Consider the following 8,534-nt stretch of genomic DNA (forward strand, 5'->3'; position numbering starts at 1 on the left):
ATTGGAAGCATGGAGTCTTACCCACTGGACCACCAGAGACGTCCCTGTTTATTTTGTATATAGTAGTGTGCATCTGCTAAATCCCAAACTCGTTATTTATGCTCCCCCCCCAGCCCCCTTCTTTCCCCTTTGGTAACCAAAAGTTTATTTTCTGTGTCTGTGAGCCTGTTTCTGTTTCATAAATAAGTTCATTTGTGTCATATTTTAGATTCCACATGTAAGTGAGATCATATGGTATTTGTCTTTCTCTGTCTGATTTGCTTCACTTAGTATGATAATCTCCAGATCCATTCATGTTGCTGCAAATGCTCTGTTTTAGTGCCTATTGTATAATGTACTCTTTCATGGCAACAACTCATTTCCCACTTTCAGATGATTAATGGAGCTATAGTGTAGTTTGCACATGGCCACAGGGTTTACGTAGTGGATTATGGATCACGGGCAGCCTGGAATATTTAAGTGAGCTTGTTTTACTCTTTCTATCATCCTCTTGATTTTGCTAAGTATTTACCTTGAGCCTGGCCTTTTCTTTAGTGTAGTGATGGAGATTGAAAGACAAAAAATTAATGAATTTGAAGACAGGAAATGATAATCTCAGGAATTTTAATTATCAGCTCAAAGCAATATCAAAAAGAACAAGTATTTTTTTTTGAAATCATAACATTTTTTGAGTGAGAATTACAGAGGATTAGAACATATTACCTGGTGGTATGGAAAGTTCCCCATCATTTGAAAATTCAAGCAGAGACTATAAGATTGTTTTCCAGAGCACTCTGAAGGAGACCTCTTAATTGGAAGTGAGGGTAAACTAAATAGATGAGTTTGGCACTTTTTTTTTTTTGCTATTCAAACAATCACTGAAGTCTGTGAGCATGAATCTTCATGTTCATTTGTTTTTCTGGCTGCAAACTTCAGAATTCTCTCTACATATGTGGTAAATGTCTCACTTCTTGAGTGTTGGTGGGACACAGAGCCATCCTCCCACTAGAGAAAATGAAAGTGGCAAGAAAATTTCTTTGGTGTCCCTGAATGAACCCTTCATTTCTTGTACATGACGGGCCATGAGAACAGAAATGAAAACACAATGTTTTGTCTTGTGCGTGGCTGGATTACAGAGCAAATTGAACTCACAACTTGTGCAGCCACTTGTGTAAATGTTAGAATGTTGAATCAGAAAGAATGGGAACATTATAGTTACAATAGAAATATTTGGGGAGATTCTAAGATATCCAAATGCTCTGAACTACTAAAGTCTGTTTAGTACGTCGGGCAGGGAGAATCCTCACTTTCCCTTCTTACAGTCATCCGCTGAAGCTGGGACGCAGTACAGTAGATGATTTCATTGCTAAATCCAAAGGCATCGCCAGTTTGAGAGACGGAAGAGATTTGAAATAGTGAAAACATATCTTTCTTCCTAACCTATACAGACAAATAATGTTTGAGAACTGTTAGCGAGTCCAAGCTCGCTCTGCTTGCCACAGGACAGGCCAGTAAATCAGGAGGTGAGGTGTTGAGGCAAGAAATAGCGACTTTATTTGGAAAGCCTGCAGACTGAGAAGATGTGGACTAGGGTCCTCAAAAACCACCATATGGGGTCTGGATGCCAGCTTCTTTTATAGAACAGAGAGGCAAACTAGGAGGGGGTGTGTTAATTTCTTCTTTTCAGCATCCCTTCGCAGGTGGGCAGGGTCGGAATGCCTCTCTGTGAGTTGAACAAAGGCAGTGTAGTTTAACAGTCAGGCAGAGGGGCAGGCTTCCCTGTGGCAGACCATCATGTACGCGTACAGCCTCAGACAGTGATTATAATAACAAAAGCCACGAAAAGCAAAGGTTAAAGAAACAGATCCAACATGGACTCAGAACTGGCTCTTTCCTGTTACAGAACCACTTGAAGAGACAGAGAATGCCAACTTTTAAACTACAGAGATAGTGTTAAGCATTTTGGTGTTTTCCTTCTTCAGTACAGTTTGAACAGACTCCCAGAAGTTGGGAGGAAGAAGACAAATAGGGAAGTAGGAAAAGAGTAGAGGGGTAATTGAGATGAGGGGAAGCAGGTCTGTATTTCTCAGTTTCCACTTGAAATATCACTCTTTCAGACACTGGCATAATCACTGGCATGAGAAAAAGAAAAACCCCCTGCAAACTGATTTTCAGTATTTGAAGGGCTACGGAAGGGGAAGCCTGAATTTCCTGTTCACCTAAAAATGTATGGAGAGCATCGTGTTCTTTTTCATTAGCTCGCAAGCTACTGCTGAATTTAATCGAGGGTACCTGCTGGTAAGTCAGCTCCAGAAGCTGGATGCGTGAAATTGAATCCTACACGGAATGCTCATGACTCACTTGAGAGGGATGAGGAGGCAGTGGCTGTGACTCCCTGGGACCGTTCTTCCCAGGTGAGCTTCAGGAAGAGCTGCGCCATCTATCAGAACTACCACATAGCTTTGCCTGGGCCAATACATCTAAGTATAATGGGCAGGGACTTCCCTGGTGGAGCAGTGGTTAAGGATCTGCCTGCCAGTGCAGGGGACACGGGTTCAATCCCTGGTGCAGGAAGATCCCACATGCTGCAGAGCAGCTAAGCCCGTGTGCCACAACTACTGAGCCTGTGCTCTAGAGCCCCTGCGTTGCAACTGCTGAAGCCGGAGCGCTCTAGTGCCTGTGCTCTGCCACAAGCTAAGCCACCACGGTGAGAAGCCCGCACACAGCAAGGAAGAGTAGCCCCTGCTTGCCACAACTAGAGAAAGCCCATTCACAGCAACTAACACCCAACACAGCCAAAAATTAAAAAAAAGAAAAAGAAAAAGAAAAAAAAATGGTAGTTTAAGATCAAAATGACTTAATTCCAAAAAGGAACTGTATCATAGAAATGGTTTCCATTTCACTCTGTATTTTTACCAGTGTTGTTGCATAAGTACCTTAGGGATTTAAATGAGCATCATGAGGAAGAAAACTTAGAAACTTTGTTCTCCTTGGGATCTGAACTAAGGCAATAATAATGTATGACGGTGGGTCAAAAATTGTCCACGCTCTGGTTATTGTGCAGCCCTATACCAAAGTCACAAGACAAGATTCCAGAGTTAACCCGACCCCCATCGCAACCAAATTTAGGAATTACCTCGACCCCTGTAGCAAGCTTTGACTCATGACTTGGGTCAGCCGACCCCATATTAAGGAAGGTATTCACCATATAGGACCCTAGCCTGTCATCTAACGACACCTTTCATGTTTGACCAATCGATTAGTGCCATTTTCTTAGCAGGAATTTTCCTTGTTTTGGGGTTATAAAAGGTGGCTGGGAGCCCACCAGAGTGTCTGGTCTCCCTGGTCTGCCAGGAAGTCGGCCCACTGCTTTCCCAGCACTTTTCCAACTATCTCTGTTCTCTGTTCTCAATAAATTTGCTCTTTCCTACACTACTTTGTGTCTGGAACTTCTTTTCCAACGCACGCTTGGAGCTCGACAGTTATATTAAAATGTTACCGAGGCCAAGGTCACTCTGCTAGGCACACGACAGGTCAATGAATTGGAGACGAGGTGTTGAGGCAAGGAATACAACTTTATTCAGAATGCCAGCAGGTCGAGAAGATGGCAGACTAGTGTCTCCAAAAAATCCATCTTATCTGGGATCTGGATGCAAGTTTCTTTTATAGAAACAGAGAGGGAGAGGCTGTGAGGAAGTAAAATGAAAGGGCCGTCAGGCTTGGAAAACATCTCTGGGGATGCCCAGCCTCGGTGAGGGGATATGTTAATTTCTTCTTTTCTGCAGCCATTCACACAGGTGGGCAGGGCAGATTGTCTGCCTGTGAGATGAACAGAGACACTTTAGTTTAGCATTCATGCAGAGGAGCGGTGTTCCTTGAGACAGGCCACCATGTATGATTATAATAACAGAAGCAGCGAAAAGCAAAGGTTAAAGTCAAAGAAACAGATCCAACATGGAGTCCGATTTAGCCCTTCCCTGTTACAAAAACTTCTATAAATTCTACAGCCAGAGTGCGGATAATTTTTTTTTTGGTTTTATTAATTTTATTTATTTATTATTTTTTGGGGGTACACCAAGTTCAGTCATCTGTTTTTATACACATATCCCCGTATTCCCTCCCTCCCTTGACTCCCCCCCCACCCTCCCTCGAGTCCCCCCCACCCTCCCCGTCCCAGTCCTCTAAGGCATCTTCCATCCTCGAGTTGAATAATTTTTGACTCACCCTCATATATACACGTATTTAGCACTGACATAGAACATACTTGTATAATACTTTGTGACAGGGATTGTTTCAAATGCTTTATTGTGTGAGTTTTTTTTATCTCATACCGAAGAAACATCACAGAGACTTTTACATAGTTGAGAAGACAGCAGAGGTGTTAGTAACATGATCAAGGTCACACAGCCACTGGGGAGTGGAGTCAAGGACCTCATCGCCGGCCTCCACAGCCTGTGGTACTAATGCTTATGGTATGCTGCCTCCCTCACAGATTTAATGAACCTATAGTCAATATCTCACTTTCCTGAAAATCTCTCAGTTATATTGCCTTCCAAGGGTTAAGCTAAGTGTGTCAGAGTCAAAACTGAATGTCGGTATGAGAAGTAAGGAAAGTTTCATATTGTTTAAGCCCAGGTCTGCCCCTCCGTGCAATACAGCAATGGAAAACTGGCCATCACAGATTCTAGGAGTCATGTTAAGAGCAGATCAATGACACTTTCCAGGGAAGCTCAAATCTGTCTCTTAATAGATCCGTAGAACCACTCATGGAGCAAGGTACTATCGAAAATTAGGTCAACGTGGGTTTGACCTAAAATTGTAGCACTTAGGCTCAGGAAGTTGGAGTAGACATACTTGTTCCTACTGCATCCACTAAGTAAGTACGGCTAAGAATCCTGGAGGCTATATGTAAAATAAATGTAAGAAAAGTCAGGACAGTGGAGAGAAAAAGGCAGAGCAGCTAGGGACCCCGAGACCCCCAAAACATCATGGTGTTCCCTCATGATCCCTCAGTTTTCTTTTTGTCTTCATTTGTCCCAGACTGGGTACTAGAGTAGCTGGCAATCTAGAAACTTCAACAGATGCACATAGGAAAAAAAAAAGCCTCAAGAAAAATCTTCTCTTTCTATCCAAAGACAAGGAAAGGCAGCCTAGTAAGAGAAAACTTTTGGATGGTAACCACTGTACTTCACCGAAACACACACACACATATATACACATACATATATACACACACACGTGCTAAGTTCCCCGCTTCCCTCTTCCATAAGAAAAGGCCATGGAGTTGTACATGTGCAGGGATATAATGAGGTGCCGGGATCCCCACCAGGGGAAAAAAGAGCTTGGAAGGTGGCATTGGATGTCATCAAGGAAGGCTGGAGTTCCATCATAAAGACCTTGCCTTTGGAGGTCATCTGAGTGAACTTGGGGTCCGTAGAAAGCTATGGGTCATAGGAGCAGATTGGCATTATTTCTTGGCATAACTTAACCATTAAACGCCCAAATGAATGAGGAGAGAGGATTATACGCCTTCTAAAATAATCCTTCCTGTTTAATTTGGGGGCCTAGTGTCCCCTGCTGGATGCTGGTCACCCCTCAAAGTTACTCCCAGTACAGACACACACACACACACACACACACACACACACACACACACACACATCTATGGATGCTGAGATGATTTACATACAGGCACCAATAAACATGAAATACAGTTTCTTACCTGTACAGTAAATAGTAAAGGGATTCCCCCAGGATAAGGCTTGGATGGTGGGAAATGAAGTCAGAGCAGAGTGGGGCAGGAGGCTTTGGCTTTATTGATTAGGAGGTGGATCCAGGGTGTGGGTTCCATCAAGGCCCAGGAGTGCCTCTGCTTGAAATTCCGCTGGTGTACACGCAGGCTTTGTTATATGGTCCCCAAGGTAGCAGGGATTAAGCAGGGAGGGGACAGGGGAGCCTATCAAGGACCAAACATTAAAGATGTTTGTCAGTGTAAACAATGTAGACATTATTACACTTTCCCTCATACCTACATCTTAGAACCCGTCCACGGTTCCATCTCTGTCCCTGTCGCAGCAGCTCAGACCAGACCTGAGTTATACCTGCTCATCTCTCTGTCACGCCAAATATGTGCTTTGTCCACAAGTCCTCTTGGCTTTACCTCAAAATTCTACATTAGTTGACCACCACGCATCACCTGACAGCTCAATGAAGGTAGAGATTGTATGTGATACATTAGTGTTGCATTCCCATGTCCTCGAAATGGCCTTGCTCATAGTAGATGCTTCATAGTTATTTTATTTTTATTTATTTTAATTTTTAAAATGTAAGTGATTTATTAAAGTTTGAAGGCAAAAACATAATTTTAAAAGATTTAGACCTATGTCAGCTGTGATAGAGTATGCATGCTTTCTTGAAATTCAAAATCAGATCCAAGAGTATCACTTTCAGAGGGTTCTAGTAGATCGAGTTTACTTTTACTTGTCTTTGATGAAACAGTCACTTTTCTGGTCTCTTCACAGAAATGTTTTTTTGAAGACTCACTTTTAATTGGTTCATTAAACCAAGAACTATTTTGCCCGATTCCTTTGCTTTTCCGCTTTAAGGGTGCGTCAGAACGGGAGTGCAGGTCCTTCCCAGTTGTTTCTTAGCAGAGTGTTTTTTGGTATATTCATCTGTTTTGGTCATTTCCCCTGCTATTTCTTGAGAATTCCTCTCTCTTCTTTGACTTCCAGTTCCAGAAGTTACATCTGCTGAAGGAGAACCTGTTCTAGTAATGAAATCTTCAAAAGACTCCTGCCATTGCCCTGTGACTGGGACCCCCAGGTTGTCTTTGGAAGTTTCTAAGGCCTCCTGAGTAGAGACTGGGACATGGAAGGAGTCAAGAGGCAAAGGAATTCTAGCATCACCTGTAATTTTCGGAAACTTCATTAATGTTCCTTCATTGTAAGCTGACCGCATACAAATAGAAACTTGGATATTTTACATTTGTGCTAGGACACTCTCTTTGATTCAGGTTTTTCTTCTTCTAGTGCCTTCTTTTCTTCTTTAGGTGGACTACTAAGAGTAGAATTCATCTGGGACGACCTAGTAAGTGAAAATCTGACTGATCTAAACCAGCCATTGTGGCCAGCTGACCAAGCCCAGCATCTTTAAGGAGATCCAAGAAAGCATGCAACTTCTGAAAAGAATTCGCAGTGCTGACCAAAACACCTTCATCATCCAGGGTCATGCTTGTCAATGGCTGTGCATGAAGGGCTTCAGACAAAGAGAAATTTATATTTCTTAACTGGGCATTTTCATGTTGCAGGTCACGGACTCGTTTATCAGCCTTAAGCCTTATTACTCTTTCCTCCTTTCACTGCTTTAGGCACTCCTCCAGCTTTTCCTGCCGTGGTGCTTGTTTCAAACTGATTTTTGGCTCTTCCTGAACCCTTTCCAAGGAATCATAAACCTCTTTGACTTCTGAGGAGGAAGGACTCTGTAACTCTTTGTTTAAATGATTTTCTCTTCATTCTGAAATAAAAGGCATGTAGCATTTCTCAGAAATCAGCAGTGATTTCTATCAGTTAAGTAAGTCTCAACTATTTCTTCAGAATCTCTTTATCATTATACAATGTAAGGAAAAGTAAATAGAAAGATATCTCATGTTTAAAATTTAATCAGCATGAGGAAGTGAAAATTCTGGCGAACACATGCTGAGGTATGTTAGGACTTACTGCAAACAGGGTTTAGTAGCTGTGCCAACTTTATTGTAATGCCAAGCCAGGAGGAAAGCTTAAACAATATTATAAAAAGTAATTAATATGTCTAATACACAAATATATACTTTGAGGTCATAAAAAGATAGTGCAAGAGAAAAATTGGCCACTTTGCAGAATTAATAATTGTATTGACTCTGCATCTACGCTTAACCTCACTCATGATGAGGAAACTGCAAACACTCCATATGATGTTACAGAAAAACCCGAGCGAACATTTTGGCCAACCTGGTAGTATCCACAGTGCTGGCAACTGCCTCATCTTCTAGAATAAGAGGTGACTACCATCCTATGTTTACTGGGCATCTTCATTTAAGGTTGGCAGGAGTGATGTTTAGCACAGGCTTCTTATTGCATAGTTTTGAAGAATCAAAATGTAAATCGTGGTTTACCTCATGTGAGGCAAAAAAAGTCTGTGGGAAGTTAGGAGAGAATTGTAGAAGTAGGGCAAATTTGTACTTAAGATTAAAGGGTTATTTGCTGAATTTGAATTGGGGGTGAGTAAATGCAGAAAGTAAGACAAATGGCAGACTTATTGGCTAAGAACATGGAGGTAATTAACCATGAAAGGGGGGAGCATTTGGTGACGAGATCACGGATTATGCTTCATATGTTAGTTTAAAATGTTAATTTACAGGGTACAAGGGCATCTTTAAAAAAATGCCAGCAATGTCTTCCAGCTCTGTCTGCCCCTGGTGCCACTGTTTTGTGTATTTTGGCTTCCTGCTTAGAAGGCAGATTTCTAAGCATGTGACAGAATCTTTTTTGTGTTTTTTGAAGTCTTGATGATAACAG

The 8,534-nt window shown here is 42.0% G+C and overlaps 1 pseudogene; it reads right to left on the reverse strand.

Annotated features, from left to right (window-relative positions):
• Positions 1-6,579: 6,579 nt before the first annotated feature.
• LOC130838087 (centrosomal protein of 78 kDa-like) lies at positions 6,580-7,210 on the reverse strand (annotated as a pseudogene).
• Between the last annotated feature and the right edge of the window lie 1,324 nt (positions 7,211-8,534).

Source organism: Hippopotamus amphibius, chromosome 16, assembly GCF_030028045.1.
Source record: "Hippopotamus amphibius kiboko isolate mHipAmp2 chromosome 16, mHipAmp2.hap2, whole genome shotgun sequence".
In the NCBI taxonomy this organism is placed as follows: Eukaryota; Metazoa; Chordata; class Mammalia; order Artiodactyla; family Hippopotamidae; genus Hippopotamus; species Hippopotamus amphibius.